Source organism: Mesocricetus auratus, unplaced genomic scaffold, assembly GCF_017639785.1.
Source record: "Mesocricetus auratus isolate SY011 unplaced genomic scaffold, BCM_Maur_2.0 Super-Scaffold_100004, whole genome shotgun sequence".
Taxonomy (NCBI): Eukaryota; Metazoa; Chordata; class Mammalia; order Rodentia; family Cricetidae; genus Mesocricetus; species Mesocricetus auratus.
Window position 1 is genome coordinate 22,903,944 of NW_024429189.1, and position 23,187 is coordinate 22,927,130.

Genomic DNA, 23,187 nt, shown 5'->3' on the forward strand with positions numbered 1-23,187 from the left:
AATTATTTGTCCAGAACATGAAAATCTATGACAAATTTAAATTAATTTTACAAAATTTGTTACTTTTAGTTTTTCCCTTGCAAGACCCAAAAAGGAAAATTAAATATCCAGGTAGCTATCAGACATCAGTCACCATGTAATCCTAGATTGCTCACACCAAAAGCAGATCAACTTTCATTAAACCCATCATCAGAGAGACTCTCTTCATTTTCTGTAAACAAAACTGACACGTGCCAAAAAAGAAAGACACTAGACAAACAAAACCTTAGTGCTGACATTGAAGACCAGAGCCCCAAGGCTACTGACTTAAAGGAATAGTGGCTGCTCATCCCATCAAGCAACCCAAGAGGCTTAACCCTTTGGCACAGAAATGCAGGCTTCCACTTGAGCAAATTCCCCCTTCCTAAGTGCCAACAACAGACAGACTATGCAGCTCATAAAAGAGAGCAGTCTGTTCCAACACCCATAGCACTGGCTTCCACAGACTTCTAAGCTATCAGCTGTTTGTGTCAATTCCATTAGAGGTGACTGAGTTCTAAGATCCAATATAAAAGTTTAGGGGGAAAGTGTTGGGATGAGTTTAGTTTAAAGAAAACTCAAGAGAAAATATGAATGCCCACTTGGTAACATACTGCCAGTCATGTCGCTCTGCTCTGACCTGGGCCAGAAGGGTCAATTTCAGGTTACTGTTGCTGTAATGACTCAACAAAATGAACTTCTGATAATGAACCATAGAAGAGGGACTCACTAGAATGCAGTCAGGCTGTGGGCTACTTCCTGAACAGACATCATTTTATTATGAAAACTGAAGGTAGTAGGAGAAACTGCAGCCAGCCTACCCAAGTCTCAGTCACCCTGCCCCCAGTGCCCAGGCCAGCCCCACATGTATCTGCATGCACATAGCAGTCCCTTCTTCCCTGAGCTAAGCCACCAAGCAGTCAAGCCTGTCTCAACGTCTGGAGACTGCTGACAGAGAGAGCCTCCTGACCCAGAGACACCAATGAGGAAAGGACAACATAGCAGAGTCAAACATCTGAGCCAATTGGACCTTGGGATGAGGTATAAAGGCAGGCCTAGCTTCCTGAATACATGAGTCTGCAACAGGCTCTGTTACTCACTGACGCCTGGTGCTGCATCTTCTCACCCCCTACTCTAAGGAGTGTCCAAGCAGGGTAACCGGCAACAGAAGGTAAAAGCATAATACAGCATTAATAGCCTCTGAACTCTTGGAAGGACCGGTATAATGGGGCAGTATTCAAGTAAGAATTAGAGACCTACCAAATGCCAAATTTTCACTCTAACTTTCCTAAACAGGTTTTCCCCAACACCAATTAATCACAAAGAAACATATGTCATGAACATTCAGAAAATAAAAATGTATAAACTAATGACCAAGGTGTCTGGTAAACAAGTGAATCATGAATTTGGGATCAACAGAAAAGGCCTTTTAAACAACACTCTGAACTTCAAAAAAATCTCTTCAGGTAGTACATCTGTCCCAATTGTTGTAATTTAAGAAAAGCAGTGCACGAAAGAAATGCCATGCAACAGGGTTCAAGTGGAGGGTTATTTTTTTGGGGGAAAGGGATCATAAAAGGGGGAAAGGGGAGGGGGAGACTGGCCTCCGAGCAGAAGGAGAGAGGAAAGAGGGGCCGAGAGAGAGAGAGAGAGAGTGAGAGAGAGAGAGAGAGAGACAGAGACAGAGACAGAGACAGAGACAGAGAGAAGGAGAGAAAGAGAGAGAGGATGGGAATATGGGCAGGGCCCTTTTAAAAGGGAGCATAGTGATGTGCACAGGTGCTGCTCTTAGTGGCTGCAGCTGAGGGCATATCCTGTCAGAACCCCAAGGACAGGGCAGTACAGATACCTGAATACTAAACTAATGTCATGGCAACTAGAACAAGAACTGAAGAAAGAACAAAGGACTACTTTTCTGTTTGTGCTGTTGTCCGCGGCTCTGTTTATTTACTTCCAGACTTCCATGTACTCCTGTTCATTCTTTACAGCTATCATTGTCACTGCCAGCTCATTAGTCATTTCTTCCAGCTTGTTCTGATGAGCTTCTGACTCCATGTCTTGTCCTTTGGGAGCCTCCCTAATGTCAATGGTGAACATTACTACCTTTGGAGTCATGGCGAACATCCTATTACTAAAGCAGAACTTGTATGTCCCATTCATGTGAGCTGTGGACATGTACTTCCGACCTTATAGATTCCTTTATTATCTGGTCCTGTGGTCTTCACATTGATGTCCAGGAAGCTGTCGTCCACCATCGTGAAGATGAGACCCATCTTGGTGCCCAAGGTGACCCACTCGAAGAAGCCCTCCTCTGCATGTACTTTGATGCTGACAAAGCAGCCCACAGCTGTGGACAGCAGTGCTGCCAGCAGCACCAGCAGCTCTGCAAGTGTCACTATGGTTCAGCATGTGCCAAAGCCAGGACATGGACTACAGCCTCCAGAGCCATCGCAATCACAACCACCTCCCTGTCTTTTCCTCAATGCATGTTTTTAGCACCTGAAAAAATCAAGTGACTTTAAAAATACATATTTACTTATAACCGGAAAGTCCTATAGAAGGTAATAAAAATCACATATAAGATGATATAAACAATATCCTAAATAGAGAAAAACTTGAAGCAATCACACAAGTTAGAAACAACACAGGAATGTTCACTATTTCCTTTCCTTTTCAATGCTGTGCTTGAAATACTAGTTGGAGTTATAAGGCAAGAGAAGGAAATTAAAGGGATACAAATAGAGAAAGAAGAAGTCAAACTATCCCTATCTGTAGATATGATATTATACCCTAGTGTTCACAAAAGTTCTACCAGAAAACTTCTAGAAGCAATAGAAAAATTCAGCTATGTGGAATAATATAGAATCAATTGCATAGCTTAAATCAACAGATTTTCTGTATACCACCAACAAACATACAAAGAAAAAGATCATATATACTCCCATTAACAATAGCATCAAAGAATGTAAAGTATCTAGGAATGTACCTAAATATGGAAGTGAAGGACTTTTGTAATGAAAACCTTAAACCTATAAAGAAAAAGATAGAGAATGGTGCTAGAAAATGAAAAAACCATAGTCTCATGAATTGGTAGAATTAATATTATGAAAATGACAATTTTACCAAAAGTTCTTCACAGATTCAATGCAATCATAATGAAGATCTCCACCTCATTCTTCACAGAAATAGAAAAAACTGTTCTAGAATTCATATGGAACCTCCAAAGATCTTAGATAGCCAAAATAGTCCTGAACAAAATGAATAATGCTGAAGGGATTAACATTCCAGGTCTTTCTTAATTATATTTTTCATAGCTATAGTAATACCAACAGCATGGTCCTGGCAAGAAAACAGACATGCAGACTAATGAAAGAAAATCAAAGACCCAAACATCAGTATATATAACTAGTCATTTAACATCTGACAGAGATGACAAAAACACATGCTGAAAAAAGAAAGCATCTTCAAAAAGTGATGCTAAGAAAACAGGGTGTCTATGAGCAAAAGAATGGGATTAGATACATATCTATCACCATGCACAAAAAATAACATGTACAAATAGTGCAAAGAACAAAACATAAAACCTGAAACACTGAAAATGCTGAACAAAAAACATAGTCAGTGAATTACTTCAAGTGGCCACACTGTCTACAGGAAAAGGATCCAGTCCTAAAGAGAAACAGTTCACACAAAGATCTCAGCATTTGGGATAACATGCCTTTAGTTCCAGCATTAGGGAGGTATTTAAGAAAGGAACAAGGTCTCAGAGTTGGCATTCCTTCTCCAGCCACATCGAGAAGCATCACTCTGAGGCTTGGTGAAGAGCATGTGGATCAGCCATTCAGTTTAAGGTAGAGTAAGAGCTAGTGACCTGCTGCTTTGCCATTCAGATCTGCAGCTTGAAGCTTGAACTCCGATATCAGTCTCTGGGCCACTTAATTTTTTGTGCTACAACAAACAAACAGCCCAAAGAAAGCATTTGAGAAATTGGTCTAGAATCTAACAAAGAGTTCTCAAATGAAGAATAATGACTAATAAATATCTCAAAATTTTCCTTTGTCCCTAGCAATTAGGGAAATGCAAATCAAAACAATTTTAAGATTTTCATCTTACCTCAGTCAGAATTGCAAAGATCAAAATAATCTGAAACAAATTCTAAAAGGAATGTAGAGTAAAGGAATCCTCATTCACTTTTGATGAGATTGCAAACTGGAGCACTGATAATGGAAATGAGTATCGAGAATTTCCAGAAAAGCTAAAAATAAATCTAGCATAGACCTAGCTATGCCACTCTTAGCTCAGTGCCTTGTGTTTTATCTGCATTTTTAAAAATGAAAACACTACTAATTTGTTTATTAACTTAGATGCAGCTTTTGAGTTGTGAAAATTTGAGTAACATATATTTCATATTAAAAGTAAACAATACTTTTACTTACAAAAATATCATTGCTTTTGATCTAGTTTCACTCATTTTATTTCATTTGACCAGATGTGTTCTACCTAGAATTTGGAAATGAGAAACTCACAGTCTAAACACAGCCTGCAATGTGTATTATTTGGCTCATACCGTGTTTTAACATTTTGAATTAGTTTACTATCATTTAAATAGTAAATTTCATTTAAATGTTTGTACTGTGAGCTTTCCTGAAAAAATAGGACAACCTGGTGACCTTGGCCCATATGCCTTCATGATAACATATGGACTCTATTTCATCATAGATTCTGCTGGTCTTGGCTCATTGATTTGTGGTGCCTCTGGGGACTGCTTACCCTTCAAAGTTTGAGATTGTTGTTTTTTTCCATCCTTTCAATGTCTAGTTAGTTTCATCTAGTGACCAACTACTAGGAAATTCGATGTCATTACTTCAGAATACATCTTTTCCAAGATCTACCATTTTAGATTAAGTATAGAAGCTCAGGTGTACATGAAAGAAAAAAGTGAATATATAATTGAAGAAACTTTCATTTGCTTAGAAGGAGTGGGAAGAGGTAGAATTTGTACAGAAATCAATGCGTCCTTTTATCCCTTTTGACAGATCTATTTTGTGATCACTGGGACATTTTGGAGCCAAAGTTTTTTTCTTTGTCAAGTAGAAATGATGTTCATTCATAAGATTACTTCTAGCTTTAGTAATCCTCTAAAAAGAATCATTTTCTTTACACGTTGTTTGAGCTATTAACCATAACATACACGCAGCTGTTCAGGGTCTGTGGACTTGATATTCTGTCACTGGGCAGTGTCTTTTCTGTATCGTGTACACCTGTTTAACGCTTCCTAGGCACACCATGGGTGCTCATAAGAGCTAATTAAATTGAGTGTTATTACTCATTGTTCTATCACATATTGTATTTGACAGAATTGAGCTGTGTGAGCCTATTTATCTGGACATACACTTAGACTTCTAAATGAAAGGGGAAAGGTCACAGGCAAATATCTGTTGATTTCATAAAAAATGATGATGAGTTGTGCACGACTCGCTTAGTCTGTGGTGGGAAGACTCATGAGTGCAGTTGATTTGTGCTCAGAGCATTCTGGCATCTTGCTGAATTTGGCTCATTACAACTCCTCTTTGAAACATCCTGAGGCCCATTGTCTCTCTCATGTTAATCCACGTCAGATTTGATTGTGTGTTATACTTTATATCTTGCCTAGAAAAGTGAAGATGGCTTAGCCGCAGGTCTGTAAGCCCTCTTTGACTATTAGGTAGGTATTTTCTGAGCAAAAAATAAAAAAAAATAAAAAGTAGGCACTCCAGACTGCATGTAAGAGTCCAAAGTTGCTTCATACCTTTTCATTAATGAGCTTGTTAGAGGTGTCTAAGCTAGTGTCTGAAGAAGGTGATGCACATTCAAATCTTTGAGCCTCAGAAATACAGGTCAGTACCTATAGAATTAGGATGAAGCACAGGGGATGTTCTTTAAGAACTATATAAAACTAGTTCTAGAAGAAAATCCCCCTCCCACTGATGTGACACACGTAAATTAGTGTTACCCTACTATTTACAGAAAACTCCTGATAAAAGCTATGGGAGTGGTTTTCTCTAAGAGAGCATTGTAACTATAATTAAGAAATAGGTTTAAATTGTGTTAGTAATTATCCTAACTGGCATGAAAATCTACATAGATATTTAGAAGATTAAATTGTCCCAGGTGAGTATTATAAGCAATACACTTTTCAGGAAGAGAAGCTGAAGTAGGCAAATAGGTTTTCAAAAATAAGGTGTCTTCTGTCTGTAAAGTAGGTTACATTTAGAATTGCTCCTTTAGGATCTGTTTACCTTAATTTGGTCCTTGTAATATTGATAGCAAAGACCAAAATAAGGTTCCAAATAAAGGAAGTGAACTTGAATTATTGCATATTGAAACAAAGGTGTTCACTGCCAAGATGCAGACAGTGGCAGCTCTCCAAAAGCCAGTGTGTCAAGATAGTTTCCACTTGAGTCATCTTACACAGGGATTCAAGAGTGGGTCTACGTGGATCTGCACATAGAGATTAGTGGTTTCCTAAGATGTCAAAGAATTGACCACAATGTATGTTACAGGATAGAATCCCAAAATTTAGTGGGTGACATTTTTGGAAGAAAGTTTTGAGAATGTTTTAGTTTGTGTTTCTACTGCTGTGTTAAAACACCATAACTGAAATCATCCTGGGGAAGGAAGTATTTATTTGTCTTACATATCGTGGGTCACAGTTCATTGAGAGAAAGCAAGGCAGGAACAAAAGTAGGGTGGGAACCTAGAGGCAGGGTGTGAAGGCTATGGAGGTGTGCTGCTTACTGGCTTTCTCCAAGGAGCTTGGTCAAACTACTTTTTTATAGTACCCAGAACCACCAGTCCAAATGTGTCACCAATCACGGTGATATGGATATTCCCCCACAAATCATCAAATAAACATTTTGTTTACATGCTGTTTGAGCTATTAGCCATGAGATTATTGTTGTACTAACTTGAACAAACCATGTACACATTTCAAGCATCAGAATTAGAAGTGAAACAGAAGAAAAAGATGCTTAAAACAGAATACACACGAGCGCACGCGTGCACGCGCATGCGCGCGCGCGCGCGCGCGCGCGCACACACACACACACACACACACACACACAGCAGAATCATGATGCATTTAAAACAAGTGACCTAAATCATCTGTATTTGCCTTTGGGAGATGTCTTGGCAGCGAAGGTGCTATTGTGAGTTAGTTTTGCTTAGGATAATAATAAATAGGTTTCTTATTTCCAAAATATACACTTGAGAATGTGTGTGGGCAGAGAGAAATAGCTTCACATTGTAACAGAGTGACAAGGAAAGCCATTTATAATTTAAAATTTTCCACAGAAAATTTACAGTGAATACAAATACAGATAACTAAGAAGAAGCCATTTATGAGTTAAACACCTACAACAGGTACCATTTTCACAAATCATTCTGTCTTACTGATGCCATAGCAAGGTGCCTTTTAGTGCTATTATACTAAATAGAAAGTAATAAATGAATTCATAGGAATACTCACCCTATGTGTAGTAATGACTTTTTAACAATCTGAACTTTATTCTGTATGTACATGCATTGCTGTTGGGAAGATATGCTGGGAATATGATAGGTAACTGAAGTTTTTATGGCAATTGCTTTTTATCCTATTCTCTTCTCACTCTAAAGAGAGAAATAATCACTTTCCCAGTTTATTCAGGCAAAACAAACATTCAAGAACTTGCAGGTAGAAATTTTGAACAAATTTTTAAATTTTCATTCTGGGATCGCTTAGATTTGTAGAGTATTACAGTCTATTGTCCTTACTGATGAACAGTTCACGGGTTCCAAGGATTTGCTAGGCATTTTGGAGGCAAGGCACTATAACGTCTGGTTTTGCTCTGAGGGCATGTGCACACATTACAGAAAACAGAACAGAGCATCTGAGAGATGGGGGGGCACTTACAGACTCAGTTAACATTTTTGGGAAAGAGGCTTTAGTTTGAAAGTTTTTTTTTCTCACAGATTCATGGGGTAGACTATGATCTTTCAATACACTATGTGATAAGTAAGAGTAATTACTATTTTCATCTTCTTAAAGATTTATCATTTCTTTGTGTTGGGGTGCTCTCAGTTCCTTTCTCATCATCCTTTATAAAGTAAAAAATGAAACACCCTCTCTTATGGAAAACATTATTCTTCCTCTGTAGTTTAATATCCATTATCAAACTTCCCGCTATCCACCTGCCCCTTTCGAGTCTAGAAATCACTATTCTTTCTACTCAGAAAGAGAATTTTATATTGGGTCTTAAGGAAAAGCCTTGCAGGGTTTTGCACTTCAGTGTGAGCAGAGCCAATATCACTTTTGCAGTCATGCTTGTGAAAAGTAGCTGAGTATCTTCAGACCAGACGTCTTAACTTGCCTACCTACTGATCCCTCTAAGTAGTGGCTTGGGGATGGGCAGGGGAGAGTCTCTCTTCTGCGAGTTCTGTTTATCTCCTCTGGACTCATCTGTTCACTGTCATCTGAGGACAACAATCCGATATTCTCTGTAAGACTGAAGCAATTTTAATTCCTTTACAGTGTTAAAAAATAAAGGTTTTGTGATGGTAGAAGCATGCAGACAGCAGGGTGGCTTAGGCTGGATCAGATTTGGATGTTAAACACTTTATTTATAGGCTTTTGTTCTCTATGAAATACTAAACTGTAAAAGCACAAGGTAAACAGATCTATTTTTAATGTGTGTATATGACATCTTATCAAGTTTTAGAGCAGGCTGAGCAATTCTGTGGTTTGAGGTTAAATGTACATCTGTTTTTTCTCTCTTTTGAGAAGACAACTCATAAAAATTCTTTTTCAACAGATGGTTGTAAATGAAGACAAAATTGCCTTATTTGGATTAATAACATTCACGAAGACCACGCTGCTTTCTGATGAAACTAAATCAAGCCATAAATCCTATCAATAAGTAAATCTGGAGTTGCTTTAAACTCTACAATAACGTAAGTCACAAGTGGTTGGAACTCAGACTTCCACCGCCTCCTTTTCCTACCCTGCTTCCCACATTGGGTTACCAATAGCTGCAAAACAGAGACAAGGTTGTATTCTAAGGGAGTTAGAGATCAAGTCCTTGAGGCTGGAAAAATGAAATTACACTGTGGGTATTTTAGGCACACAGAAACTGCTATCAAATGTAAGTTCTAAGTGTTTAGCAAAATTATCTTTTTTTGTTTTTGTTCTTGTAAATTATATAAGTCTATCTCATTTAATATTTTATAGAATCTTTCTTTTAATTTTTTGAAATTATGACATAACTTTATCTGTTTCCCCTTCTCTTTTCTCCCACCAAACCACTCTATTTACATCCCGTTGCTCTCTTTCAAATTCATGGCTTCCCTTGTCATTAATCACTGTTAAATATATTCCTAAATGAAAAAATACAACCATGCCAGTCTGTATACTATGTATCTATGGTCTCAGGCTTGACCATTTGGAATTGTATAATCATTGGTGTCCTCTTCTCTGTGGAAGGATATTTCTCACATTCTCAGTATTCCTTAATTGCCTTGATTCTTTGTGTATGGTTGACATCTCCTGAGTTTTCCACCTGGGCATATCTTTTGGTAGTGTCCTTGTTAATCTAATGTTTAGGCAGTTGTGTTGGTGAGAATTTATGGATGTAGCTTCTGCACTCCTAGGATACATCATCTGATAGAAAATTCCCTGTTTCTCTGGCTCTTAAAATCTTTCAGTTCTCTCTTCTTCAATGGTCCCTGATCCTTTGATGCAGGAACTGTGTTGTAGATGTATTTGTTGGCACATTACTCTGCATTTTGTTTCGTTGTAGTTTTCTGTAATAATCTTTGTCCCTTGCAAAGAGAGGTTTCTTTGATGAGGAGTGAAGACTATACTATGGGAATAAGGATAAATTTAGAATGACTCATTTATAGCACTCCTTGGCATATGCCCAAAGTACTCAGCATCATATTCCACAGATATTTGCTCAGCCATATTCATTGCTATTCTTCACAATACTTAGAAGATGGAAATATCATAAATATTCTTCAGTTGATGAATAGATAAAGTGTGTTACATTTCCACTATGGAATTCTATTCAGTAGTAAAACAAAATGAAACCATGCTGTTTGCATGCTAATGGATGAAACTAGAAAAGATCATATTGAATGAGGTAACCCAGGCTCAGGAAGACAGACATCTCATTTTCTGTATTATTTGAGGCTCCTAGCATTTGGTCTTCAGATATGAGTACATGCATACTGCAGAAACTGGGGAACTAAAAAGGGACCATTGTAGGGCTGGGGGTCAGGAAGCAACAAAGAAGGGAATACCAGAACACATATAATGTGAAGGGATAATTGAGAAAAACTGGGATCTAATTAGGTACTGGGAGGAAGATAAATATAGAAGGAGGAAAAGGGTGGTAAAATAACAACAAAAAGTCTGAAAAAGTAAAATATCTATAATATATATAAGCCAGTGTATCAATATAATACAGAGTTTAAATGAAAATTTTCCATCTGGGCTAAAAGCTGAATAACCCCTTTACTATGTCCATGTCTTTTTTTTCTTTTTTGTTTGTATGACCCACAGAGTTCAACCATGGGTTGAGAACTAACCATTGGAGTTTGATGAGCTCATAAAAGGTACACAACTGGAGAAAATGACCCTCCCTGCCTCCCAGAATCTACTGCAGCCAGCAGTTCATCAGGGAAAGGTAGGGGTTTATGATCCCTCCTTCATCCAGGACTGATTATAAACACAGTTGCTGTGAATTCATGATTGCAATGGGTATGCCTTGCAGGACAGCACAGTGACATAGAGTAGAGTGAAAATACATTTTATTTTTAATTAAATTAATTTATGTTTATGTTCATACAAGCTCTGTGTAGTGCAGAATAATTTCAAACTCAAAAGCTTACCTCTGCCTCTCTCATGCTGTGATTGCAGACTTATATCAACACATTTGGATTGAATCTAAGTATCAGATAGTACAAATGATTTTCTTTCTACAACTCAGAGTTTTTAAATTTGTACTGATTGTAAAATGTATGCATATGAATTAATATCCTATATTTAATCTATATAGAAGATCATGACCTCATATTTATTACTTAATCCATGAAGGGAAATTAAACAAAAACCTGGAATTAGAGAAGCAATTTGAACTACTGAAATAACAAGAAAAATATAACTTGGTTCATTAATGAAAAGCAGCACATACTATAATAATCCTGGATCAATCTGTTCTGGATAAGACCTTGTAGATTAGTTTTGTTAATGCTGTTACAAGAGGATAACTGTCTGCAAGTAATTGAAACATAAATGTTTTTAAAATAGATAAATTTAGTCACATGCAGGAGAGGAAATCTGGAAAGTCAAGGAGCTGTAAAATGTGGCTTTAAATCAACATCCCAACCATAGAGTTAGTTGCTAGTGTTGGTACCTAAATAGTTCTCAGTTTGATTTGGGTATAGGCTAGGACTTACTTATGATTTCTATTGCTATGATAAAGCACCATAGCCAAAAGCAACTTGAGGGAAGAGAGGGCCTAGTTAGTGTATGACTCTCAGGTCACATTTTGTCACCAAATGTGGTACTTTGAATGTAATTGTACAATAAGCTGATAGGGAGTAGCAGTATTAGGAGGTGTAACCTTATTTCGAGAAACTGTGGACTTGGAGAAAGTGTGTCACTGTTGGGGCTGGCTTTGAGGTCTCCTATGCTCAGGATACCACCCAGTGTCTCAGCTCATTTCTTGTTGCCTGTGGGATCAAGACGTAGCTTCTTCTCCATTCTCCCCTCGTCCCCAGCACCATGTCTGCCTGCATGTCACCATGTTCTCCCATGATGATGATGGACTGAACCTCAGAAACTTTAAGCACCCTTTATAACAGTTGCTATCTTCACTGTGTCTCTTCACAACAATAGCAACCCTAACTCAAATACCAAGGGAAGTCAGTGTACAAACTCAAGACAGGAACTAATACAGAGGTCATATAGAAACTCTGCTTATTGGCTGGCTTACTGTGTCTTGCTCAGCCTGCTGTCTCATACAACCCAGGACCAACTGTCCAGAGAAGAAGGCACCTGCTATAGTGATCTGTGCTCTCCCACAGCAATTATTATTAAAGATAAACCCTATATACTGACCACAGGCTAATCTTATGGAAGCAGTGCCTCAATTAAGATTCCTTCTTCTCTGTGTGTTTCCCTGTGCTTCCATCGGCCACTGGATGAAGGCTCCCAGATGGTTATAGACATCAAGTTCATTATCAGGAATGGGCATTCGAGGTGGTCTCTCCACTATCCATAGCACAAAGAGGGATGCTCTCTCAGCCGGGACTCTTAGGGGAATGCCTGGACCCTACCCGGAGTGAAATGACAGACTCTAGATATCCCCTATGTGGAAGAAATTGGCAATAGGGTGGGAGGCTGGGGGGGGAAGGGGAGTGCGGGAGGAGGAGAGGGAGAGGGAACTGGGATTGACATGTAAAACAAGCTATTTAAAATTAAAATAAAAAATGATATAAAAAAAAAGATTCCCTCTTCTCATTTGTGTCAAGTAGACAGAAAACAACGAGACAGGTTAGAATATTTTTAAATCACAATTTATGTAGCTGTCATGGTAAAAATAATTAAACAGCTTTCCTATGTAATTCTTTATAGTTAAGGGGTCATATTAGTAATATCCCTTTTTGTAGACATCTGACAAGCTCCAACTTCTCTCATTTCAGATACATTGTTAAAACAGACAGTAGTCAAATTGCATTCAAGCACAAATGTTCTTTTGCTGTTTGTCTGTAGAAATTCACTATTGAAATGTGAGAAATCTTTTGCTTATCTTAGTTGGTGGTTTGCACGGAACATATTTGTAAAGTTTGAAGTGGAAATATAAATTTCCTCCTTTCTCCTGTGTCTTCAGTGTCATGTCTCCCATCAGAGATGGCATTTTGAAGTTTTATTCTTTGTTTTTAATCAGTACACAAAGTAACATGTTTCCTTACAGAATTTTCATGCATAATTCTGGTTGATTGACTCCTACTTTTTTTCTCCATCTCACTGACGCTCTTGCATTCTTCTATCCCCAATGTTACCCTTTTATTTTCATGCTCCATGAGCTCTGTCACCCCCTTCACTGCTAATGCCTATTCCACATCCCAGCTCCGTCTACATTTATGGAGTCCATTCACACTCACTCCCATAGAATTATACATGTATAAAAATTAGATATTGGGATCTTTGTAAAGAGAAAACATTCAGCATTTGTCTTTCTGGGCCTCAGTTTCCTCATTTTTTATAAAATTTTTAATTCTATTGATTTTGTACAGATTTAATGATTTCATTTTATGGCTCAATAAAATTCCATTGTGTGTATGTAGCACATTTTCACTATCCATTCATCTGTTGGAGGGTATCTAGACTCATTCCATTTACTTACCATTGTGAACAAAGCACCAATGAAGATGGATGTGCAGGTGTTTCTATTTTTACATTTTTTAAAATTTACATGAGCAACAAGCTTGCTTCACATGTCAATCCTAGCTCCCTTTCTCTCCCTCCTCCCATGCCCTCCCACCAGGCCTCCATTCCCCCACCCAATGCCCACTTTGTTCCTCAGGGAGGATGAGGCCCTACATGAGGGATCTCTAGAGTCTGTCATTTTGTTCCAGTCAGGGTCTAGGCCCTCCCCAAAGAGTCCAGGCTGAGAGAGCATCTCTTATTGTGGGATGGGCACCCAAAGTCCATTTGTATGGCAGGGATAAATACTAATCTACTACCCATAGATTGCCTAGGCCTCCTCACTGACACCCACATTCAGGGGATCTTGTTCAGTCCCATGCTGGCGTCCAAGAGCTGCCCCTTATTCATGTCAGTTCTTTCTGTGAGTTACACCAGCCCAGTCTTGATCCCTTTGCTCATCACTACTCCCTCTCTATCACTGGGTTCCAGGGGTTCAGTTCAGTGTTTAAGTTGGGTGTCTGCCTCTGCTTCTATCAGGCACTGTATGAAGGTTCTAGGATTGCGTGTAAGATAGTCATCAAACTCGTTATCAAGGAGAGATATGTAAGGTAGTCTCTCCACTATTGCTTAGTTTGCCAGTTAGTGTCATCCTTGTAGATCTCTGGAATTCTCATGACTCCCTCTATTATGGTATGTCTCATCCTGCTCTCCTCTATTGTTCCCTAACTCAATCTTCCTGATCCCGTATGTCCTCCTCTCCCCTCCTATTCTCCCCCTCTCTTTCTCCTGGCTCCCTCTCCCATCTCCCCCATGCTCCCAATCTGTTCAGGAGAGTTTCCTGGACTCTCTGGCAATGGGATTTTTGGCTGGCACTCCCCTAATCTATCTCTAAATTTCATATATGAGTGAGTACATACCATGTTTCTCTTTTTGTGACTGGGTTACCTCACTCAATATGGTTTCTTCTAGTGATATCCATTTGCCTGCAAATTTCAAGATTCCACTGTTTTTTTTTTTGCTGAGTAGTACTCCATTGTGTAAATGTACCACAGATTCACTATGCACTTTTCAGTTGAGGGGCATCTACATTGATTCCAGGTTCTGGCTATTACAAATAATGCTGCTATGAATATAGTGGAACAGACATCCTTGTTGTATGAATGTGCATCTTTTGCGTGTATGTCTAAGAGTGGAATTACTGGGACTTGTGGTAGACTGATTGCCATTTTCCTGAGGAATCTCTCTACTGATTTCCAAAGTGATTTACAAGTTGGGTACTCCAAACAGCAGTGAAAGAATATTCCCCTTTCTCCACATCCTCCCCAGCATAAACTGTCATGGGTGTTTTTTATTTTAGCCATTTTGACAGGAGTAAGATGGTATCTCAAAGTTGTTTTCATTTGCACTTCTCTTATGGCTAGGGATATTGATCATGTTCTTAAGTGACTATAGACCATTTTACACTCCTCTACTGAAAAAATCTCTGTTTAATTTTGTAGCCCACTTTTTAAATGAATCCTTTGGTGTTTTGGAGACTTGCTTCTTGAGTTCCTTATAAATTTTAGAGATCAGCCCTCTGTCAGAATTGGGGTTAGTGAATATCTTTTCCCATTCTGAGGTCTGCCTTTTTATCTTGTTGACTATGTCCTTTGCCTTACAGAAGCTTCTCAGTTTCAGGGGGTCCCATTCATTAATTGTCGATTTCAGTGTATGTGCCACTGGTGTTATGTTCAGGAAGCTGTCTCCTGTACCAATTCGTTCTAGGGTACCACCCACTTTCTCTTCTAAGAGGTTCAGTGTGGCTGGATTTATGTTGAGGTCTTTGATGCATTTGGACTTAAGTTTTGTGCATGGTGATAGACACGGATCTATCTGCAATCTTTTACATGCCCGCATTCAGTTATGCCAACACCATTTGTTGAAGATGCTTTCTTTTTTCCATTGTATAATTTTGTCAAACATCAGGTTTTCATATGTGTATAGGTTAATATCAGGGTGTTCCATTCAATTTCATTGGTCTAACTGTCTATTTTTGTGCCAATACCAAGCTGTTTTCAGGACTATAGCTCTATAATATAGGCTGAAGTCAGACAGGATGATGCCTCTGTACTTTGCATTGATGAACAGGGTTGTTTTGGCTGTCCTGGGTCTATTGTTTTTCCATATAAAGTTGAGAATTGTTCTTTTAAGGTTTGTGAAGAATTGTTCTGGGATGTTAATGGGGGATTGCTTTGAATCTGTAGATTGTTTTTGGTAAGATTGCCATTTTTACTACATTGATCCTACCTATCCAAGAGTATGGGAGATCTTTCCATTTTCGGGTGTATTTAATTTCTTTCTTTAAATACTCAAAGTTCTTGTGATACAGGTCTTTCACTTGTTTGGTAAGCTTTACCCCAAGGTATTTTATGTTGTTTGTGGAAATTGTAATGGGTGATGTTTCTCTGATTTCTTTCTCAGCCCTCTTATCATCTGTATATAGTAGGGCTACTTATTTTCTTGAGTTGATCTTGTATCCTGCCACTTTGCTGAAGGTATTTATCATCTGCAGGAGTTCTCTGGTAGAGTTTACTGGGTAACTTATTTACCTATGACATCATCTGCAAATAGTGAAAGTTTGACCTCTTCCTTTTCAATTTGTATCCCCTTAATCTCCTTTCGCTGTCTTAATTGCTGTAGCTAGAATTTCAAGTACAATATTGACGAGATATGGGGAAAGTTGTCAGTCTTGCTTTGTTCCTGATCTTAGAGGAATTGTGTTGAGTTTCTCTCCATTTAGTTTGGTATTGGATATTGGCTGTTGGTTTGCTGTATATAGCTTTTGTTATGTTTAGGTATGTTCCTGTTATCCCAGATCTCTCCACGACCTTTATCATGAATAGGTGTTTTATTTTGTCAAAGGCTTTTTCAGCTACTAGTGAGATGGTTTTTTGTCTGTCAGCTTGTTTATATGGTAGATTAAATTGATGGATTTTCGTATGATGAGCCATCCCTGTATTCTTGGGATGAAACTTACTTGATCATGGTGGATAATTTTTCTAATGTGTTCTTGGATCTGATTTGCTGTATTTTATTCAATATTTTTGCATCAATGTTCATGAGGGATATTGATCTGAAGTTCTCTTTCTTAGTTGTGTCTTTGTGCAGCTTAGGTATAAAGGTTATTGAAGCCTCGTAGAAAGAGTTTGGCAAAGACCCTTCTGCTTCTATTGCGTGGAATACTTTGAGGAGAATTGGTATAACCTGTTCTTTGAATTTCTGGTAGAATTCTGCACTGAGGCCATCTGGATCATGGGTCTTTTTGTTTGGGAGACTTTTGATGACTGTTTCTATTTCCTTAGGGATTATAGGTCTGTTTAAATTGCTTATCTGTTGTTGATTTAATTTTGGCAAGTAGCATTTATCCAGAAAATTGTGTATTCCCTTTCAATGTTCAAATTGTATGAAGTACAGGTTTTCAAAGTATGACCTGATGATTCTCTGGATTTCCTCAGTGTTCGTTGTTATGTCCCCCTTTTCATTTCTGATTTTGTTAATTTGCATGTTCACACTCTACCGTTTAGAAAGTTTGGATAAAGGTTTGTCTGTCTTGTATATTTTCTCAAAGAACTAACAATTTGTTACATTGATTCTTTATATTGTTTTCCTAGTTTCTACTTTATTGAGTTCAGCCCTCAATTTGATTATTTCCTGGAGTCTACTCCTCCTGGATGAATTTGCTTCTTTGTGTTCAAGAGCTTTCAGTTGTACTGCTATTTCTCTAGTGTGAATATTCTTCAGTTTCTCCATGTGGACATTTAGTGTTGTGAACTTTCCCCTTAGGACTGCTTTCAAAATGTCCCATAAATTTGGGTATGTTGTTTCTTTATTCTCACTGAATTCTAGGAAGCCTAATTTCTTTTTTTTTATTTCTTCTTTGACCCAGGAATGGTGCAATTGCACATTTTTAGTTTTCATGACTTTGTAGGTTTTCTGAAATTTGTGTTGTTGTTGAATTCTAATTTTAGAGCATTGTGGTCTTATAAGATACATGGAGTTGTTCCAGTTTTTTGTACCTGTTGAGGTTTGCTATGTTGCCAAGTGTGTGGTCTATTTTTGAGATGGTTCCATGTGGTGGTGGTGAGATGAAGGTATATTCTTTTGTGTTTGGATGTCATATTCTATAGATGTCTGTTATACACAATTGCATCATAACTTCTATTAGTTCCTTTGTCAAATTTCTGTCTGGTAGTCCTGTTGAGTGGTGAGAGTGGAGTGTTGAAGTCTCCCACTCTAAGTGTGTGAGGATTTATGTGTGGTTTTAGTTTCAGTAATGTTTCTTACGATGCCTTTGTATTTGAGGATAATATGTTCAGAATTGAGGCTTCATCTTGGTTGCTGTCTCCTGTGATGAGTATGAAATGACATCCTTCATCTCTTTTGATTGATTTTAGTTTAAAGTCTAATTTGTTAGATATAAAGATTGCTACCCCAAATTGTTTCTTGGGTCCATTTGATTGGAAAATCTTTTCCCAACCCTTAACTCTTAGATAACCTCTGTCTTTGAGGCTGAGGTGTGTTTCTTGTATGCAGCAGAAAGATGGGTTCTGTCTTTGTATTCATTCTGTTAGCATGCGTCTTTTTATTTGTGAGTTAAGACCATCAATATTGAGTGATATTAATGACCATTGATTGCCTATTCTTGTTTGTTTTAGAATGGTTGTTGTTGTTGGAATTGTATGTGTATTTCCACCTCTTTTTTCTTTTGGTTGTTGGTAAAGTGGGATTATCTACTGCCTATGTTTTTCTGGTTGTAGTTAACTCCCTTGGGTTGGAGTTTTCATTCCAGAACTCTCTGTAGGGCTGAATTAGTCAATATGTATTGTTTAAATCTGGTTTTGTTGTGGAATATTTTGTTTTTTCCATCTATAGTGACTGAGAGCTCTTTTGGTTATAGTAGTCTGGGCTGGCATCCATGGTCTCTTAGTGTTAGTAGAATATCTATCCAGGACCTTCTGGCTTTCAGAGTTTCCATGGAGATGTAAGGTGTAACTCTGATATATTTGCCTTTATATGTTACTTGACATTTTTCCTTAGCTGCTTTTAATATTCTTTGTTCATTATTTATGTTGAGGTCTTGGTTATTATGTGGTGAGGGTACTTTTTTGTGGTCCACCCTTTTTGGTCTTCTGTAAGCTTCTTATACCTTCATTGGCATGTCTTTCTTTAGGTTGGGAAAGTTGAACATATTTTCTGCCCCTTTAAGGTGATTTTCTTCACCTCCTATACCTATTATTCTTAGATTTGGTCTTTTCATGGTGTCTCATATTTTCTGGATATTTTGTGTTAGGGATTTGTTGGACTTAAGGGTTTCTTTGGTTGATGAATCAATTTCTCCTAGTGTGTCTTCAACACTTGAGATTCGTTCTTTCAACTCATGTATTCTGTTGGTTATGCTTGCATCTGTAGTACCTGACCATTTGCCCAGCCTTTCTATTTCCAACATTCTTTCAGACTGTGTTTATTTTTTTATTGTCTCTATTTCAGCTTTCAACCCTTGTGCTGTTTGAATTGTTTCTTGCAATTTTTCCTTTGTCTTTTCCTCCATTTCTTGCATTTTTTCATTTGTTTTTTCTTCCATTTCTTTAAGGAATTGTCTCTTATACTCTTTGAGGGCCTGTATCATTTTCATGAATTTTTTTCATTTTTATTTTTAAATTTAAAATTAAATTAGAAACAATGTTGCTTCACATGTCAATTCCAGGTACCTCTCCCTTACCCTCCCCTCCTCCCACACCCTCCCATGAACCCCCCTCAATACCCTCTCCTTTCCCCATGGAGGGTGAGGCCCTCCATGGAGGTGTCCATAGTCTGTCATTTCATCCAAGGCAGGGCCATACCCTCTTCCAAGAGTCCAGGGTGAGTGTGCATCTCTCATTGTGGGATGGGCACCCAAATTCCATTGTATGCCAGGGATAAATATTGATCTACTACCCAAGGTCCCATAGATTGCCTAGGCCTCCTCACTGACACCCACATTCAAGGGGTCTTGATGAGTCTGATGCTGGATTCCCAGCCATCAGTCTGGGATTCAAGAGCTCCCACTTGTTCAGGTCAGGTGTTTCTGGGGGTTAAACCAGCCCAGTCTTAACCCCTTTGCTCATCAGTCCTCCCTTTCTGTCATTGTTTTCCTTGAGTTTAGCTCAGTGTTTAGCTGTGGGATTCTGCCTCTGCTTCCATCAGTCATTGGATGAGAGTTCTGTTTCCTAGACTCTCTTGCTGTGGGATTATAGGCTGGCACTCCCCAGATCTATGTCTAAAATCCATATATGAGAGAGTACATACCATGTTTGTCTTTTTGTGACTGAATTACCTCACTCAGTTTTTAAGGTCATTCTCTTCTGATTCGTTTGACCTGGAAAGTTTGAGTCTTGCTGATGTGGAATCTCTAGACTCTGGTGGTGTCATATTAGTTTTTCTGTTGCTGAGTGTGTTTTTATATTGTCTCCTTCCCATTCATTCTTCCAGTGGGTGAAGAACGAGCCTCTTCCTCTCCTGGTTGGTAGGGTACCAGAGTTTCCTCTGGGTGGGTGCAAGCAGGTCCAATCCTTTCTGGTCTCTGCCCTATGTGTGGGCAGGAGTAGACCAGCTCTCTCAGAATGTTTCTGGTCTCTTGGTCATCCAGGGGGCTAGTCTACCTGGCTGTAGTCCCTGTGTCAGGAGATCCCAGAGAGGGTGAGTAGAAGGAAGTTGGGATCAAGATTGGGGCCTGGAGCTCACCTCTGCCCTCTGCCCTGAGTGGAGGCAAGAGTAGCTGTACAAGTATTTCTATAGTAGAAAATACAGCCCTTTGGATATATGCCCATAAGTGATATAGCAGGATCATATGGTAGTTCTATCTTTTAGTTGTTTGGGAAACATCTATGTCAATTTCCATAATAAATACATTAGTTTACACTGATACCAGCAGTGAACAAATGTTCTGTGTTCCTCTTTTCTGCTTTTTCACCTGCTTTTGTCATCTTCAGCCTTTTTTTAATGTGAAGAGTTTATAGGGGGTAGGGAGAGAGGGAAAAGAAAAAGGGAGTGGAGAGCAGCCTCTTAGGAAGAGGGAAAGAGAAAGAGAGAGGTACAGAGAGGCAGAGAGCTAGAGAGAGAAAGAGAGACAGAGAGAGAGAGTCATTTACAGTCTTGATGAGAGCTATTCTCTCTAGAATGAGATAGAACATCAAAGACTGGGCTTGTTTAACCTGCAGAAACAGCTGACCTGAACAAGGGGGAGCTCTTGAACACCAGACTGATGGCTGGGAATCCAGCATGGGACTGATCTAGACCCCCTGAATGTGGATATCAGTGAGGAGGCCTAGGCAATCTATGTGGCCTTGAGTAGTAGATCAATATTTATCCTTGGCATACAAATTGACTTTGGGTTTTCTCAGCCTGAACTCTTGGGGGAGGTCCTAGGCCCTGCCCTGGATGAAAATAACAGATTATCGATACTCCCCATGGAAGGCTTCCCAGTCCCTGGGGAAAGGAGTGGTGATTGGGGAAGTGGGGATGGGGACTTGGTGGGAGGGCCTGGGTGGAGGGCAGGGAGAGGGAATGAGAGGGAGAGGGACCTGGGATTGACATGTGAAGCAACCTTGTTTCCAAAATAAATTTAAAAATAAAATAAAAAAGACGAGTATTATTAAGAGCTCACACTTCTTCACTATTCTTAGGATTCATTCCATGTAGAGAAAGCAGGTGCAACATTTCTAGCTTCTCTGCCTTTTTGGTCTCCTACTACCAGGAGATCTCAGTCCTTAGTTGATGAATGAGTTTGGCTAAAATGAAATTGCTGCTCTTGAGTATAGCTCTTTCTTTTTCCTTTGGGAACCAACTGCCTGCGGGAGTATGTACTCCAGTCTTCCTAGTGGTTGCTGTCCTCTACACTGACTGATGTGGAGATCATTCCTGTATGGTCCAGTAGTATTTCTAATGGGTGAGTTGTTTCCCTAGTTTGGTTCAATATTAACAAGCACACTTTCCTACTGATAAAAGCTGCATTTATCAATTCAGTCATTATAACAGTAAGTAGTCATGTTAGCTCTTAGCTTATGTCTACTTACACTTTTATTTTCTGATTCTATACTTAAGTGAGGAACCAGGCTATTTTACCATTCCCTAATAAATGCTGTGTGTACATTGATTCTGACCATGTTAATTTATTATTTCTAAGCTAATGTTTTGTTAGGGAAAAATAAACAGCAGGATTTAGTAAGCTAACAAAGGTGCTAAATTAGACTTATATTCATGTTGTTAATTAAAAGAACACATTTAATACCCTTTTTTGAAGTGTTGGAGACCAGTTTTAAAGACAAGCAAACGTGTATTTGTTTGATTCAGTTTTTAGGTAGGAGAATTCTCACAGTTGAGCTTTAATATGTTGTTTATTGTTGCATACTTATGATTGTGGTCGAGCTTTAATCTTCATAACAGAGTATCAAGAAAATTCAGGGGAAAAAGTTGACAAAGTCTAAGTAAACTTTGTCTCACAGGTTCCAGGTAGATAATTTCAGTTTCAAATAGAAGACAAGAGTGCCATATTTTACTACAGCTCAAATTTCATCCAAAGAATGTCAGAGAAGACCAGAAGAGAGATGTTTGAGAATCATGCTACAATGTACTCACTTTGGGTTAATTCAATTATGGTTTTATGCAATGATTTTTTACACATAAGTAAGACAGGCAGTGGGCGAAAGCATAACTATATACCTTTGGAAGTGTGAACTTTGATGTTTCTGATCCTCATGCAAGAAATCATGACGCCAACACAGCATTGCCAAACCTTAGCAAAAACACTGAAACTCTTTGGTTTTTCCTTTATAAAAATTGTACATTGCTTTTATGTTTTATAGCTCAAGTGCAATTAAGCACAAACTTTCTTTATAAGTTCTATGGAAGCTGTCAAAATTTAGTGAGGGTAGAATATGTGAACTTTTCATGTTCTTATTGAAAAGGGCCAGTCACAGTGTGAAAGTTGGACACCATTGCATAGTCATTGCTAGAGTTTTAAAGCTAGACACTTTTAAAGCTATATGGTTAGCCTTCTATCTGGGAAGCCACCTGACCCTTTTTCTCAAATATTATATCTTTATATGCAAAGGAAATGTATTTATTTTATTTAGTAAAACAGAAAGGCACAGCTATTTCAGGCACAATTTTGGCCTAGTATAGTAGGTTCTTATCAAAGTTTTGTTCTTGTCTTAATCTGAGACATAACTGAAAAGGTCTGAAATACATAGGAAAACTGCAATGCTTCTCCTATAATGGAAGCAAGACTCTTTCTTTACCCAATGCTAGGTTTATAGCTGAGGATCATATAATAGAAGAGAAGTTAACAAGGGAAAGTTAGTCAGATTGATTTAATACATGTTTATATAACACAGGAAACCTTAAGAAAAGGGGAACAAAGAAACAGGTAAACTGTATATTTCCATTATAGAGTGGATACTGTGGTGGTTTGAAAGGAAATGGCTCCCATAGGCTCTTACAGAATGGCTCTATTAGGAGGTAGGGTCATGTTGGACTTAGTGTGTCACTGTGGGGGCTGGAATTTGAGGTCTCAGAAGCTCAAGCCAGGTTTAGTAGCTCACTGTCTGTCTCCCTGCTAGCTGCTTATCTGAATGTAGAACTCTCAGCCTCTTCTCCAGCTCCATGTCTGTTTGCATGCCACCATGCTTCTCAGCATGATGTTAATT

At 38.5% G+C, this 23,187-nt stretch overlaps 1 pseudogene; it reads right to left on the minus strand.

The window, feature by feature from the left end:
• Positions 1-1,466: 1,466 nt before the first annotated feature.
• Positions 1,467-22,250, minus strand: LOC101840994 (annotated as a pseudogene).
• Between the last annotated feature and the right edge of the window lie 937 nt (positions 22,251-23,187).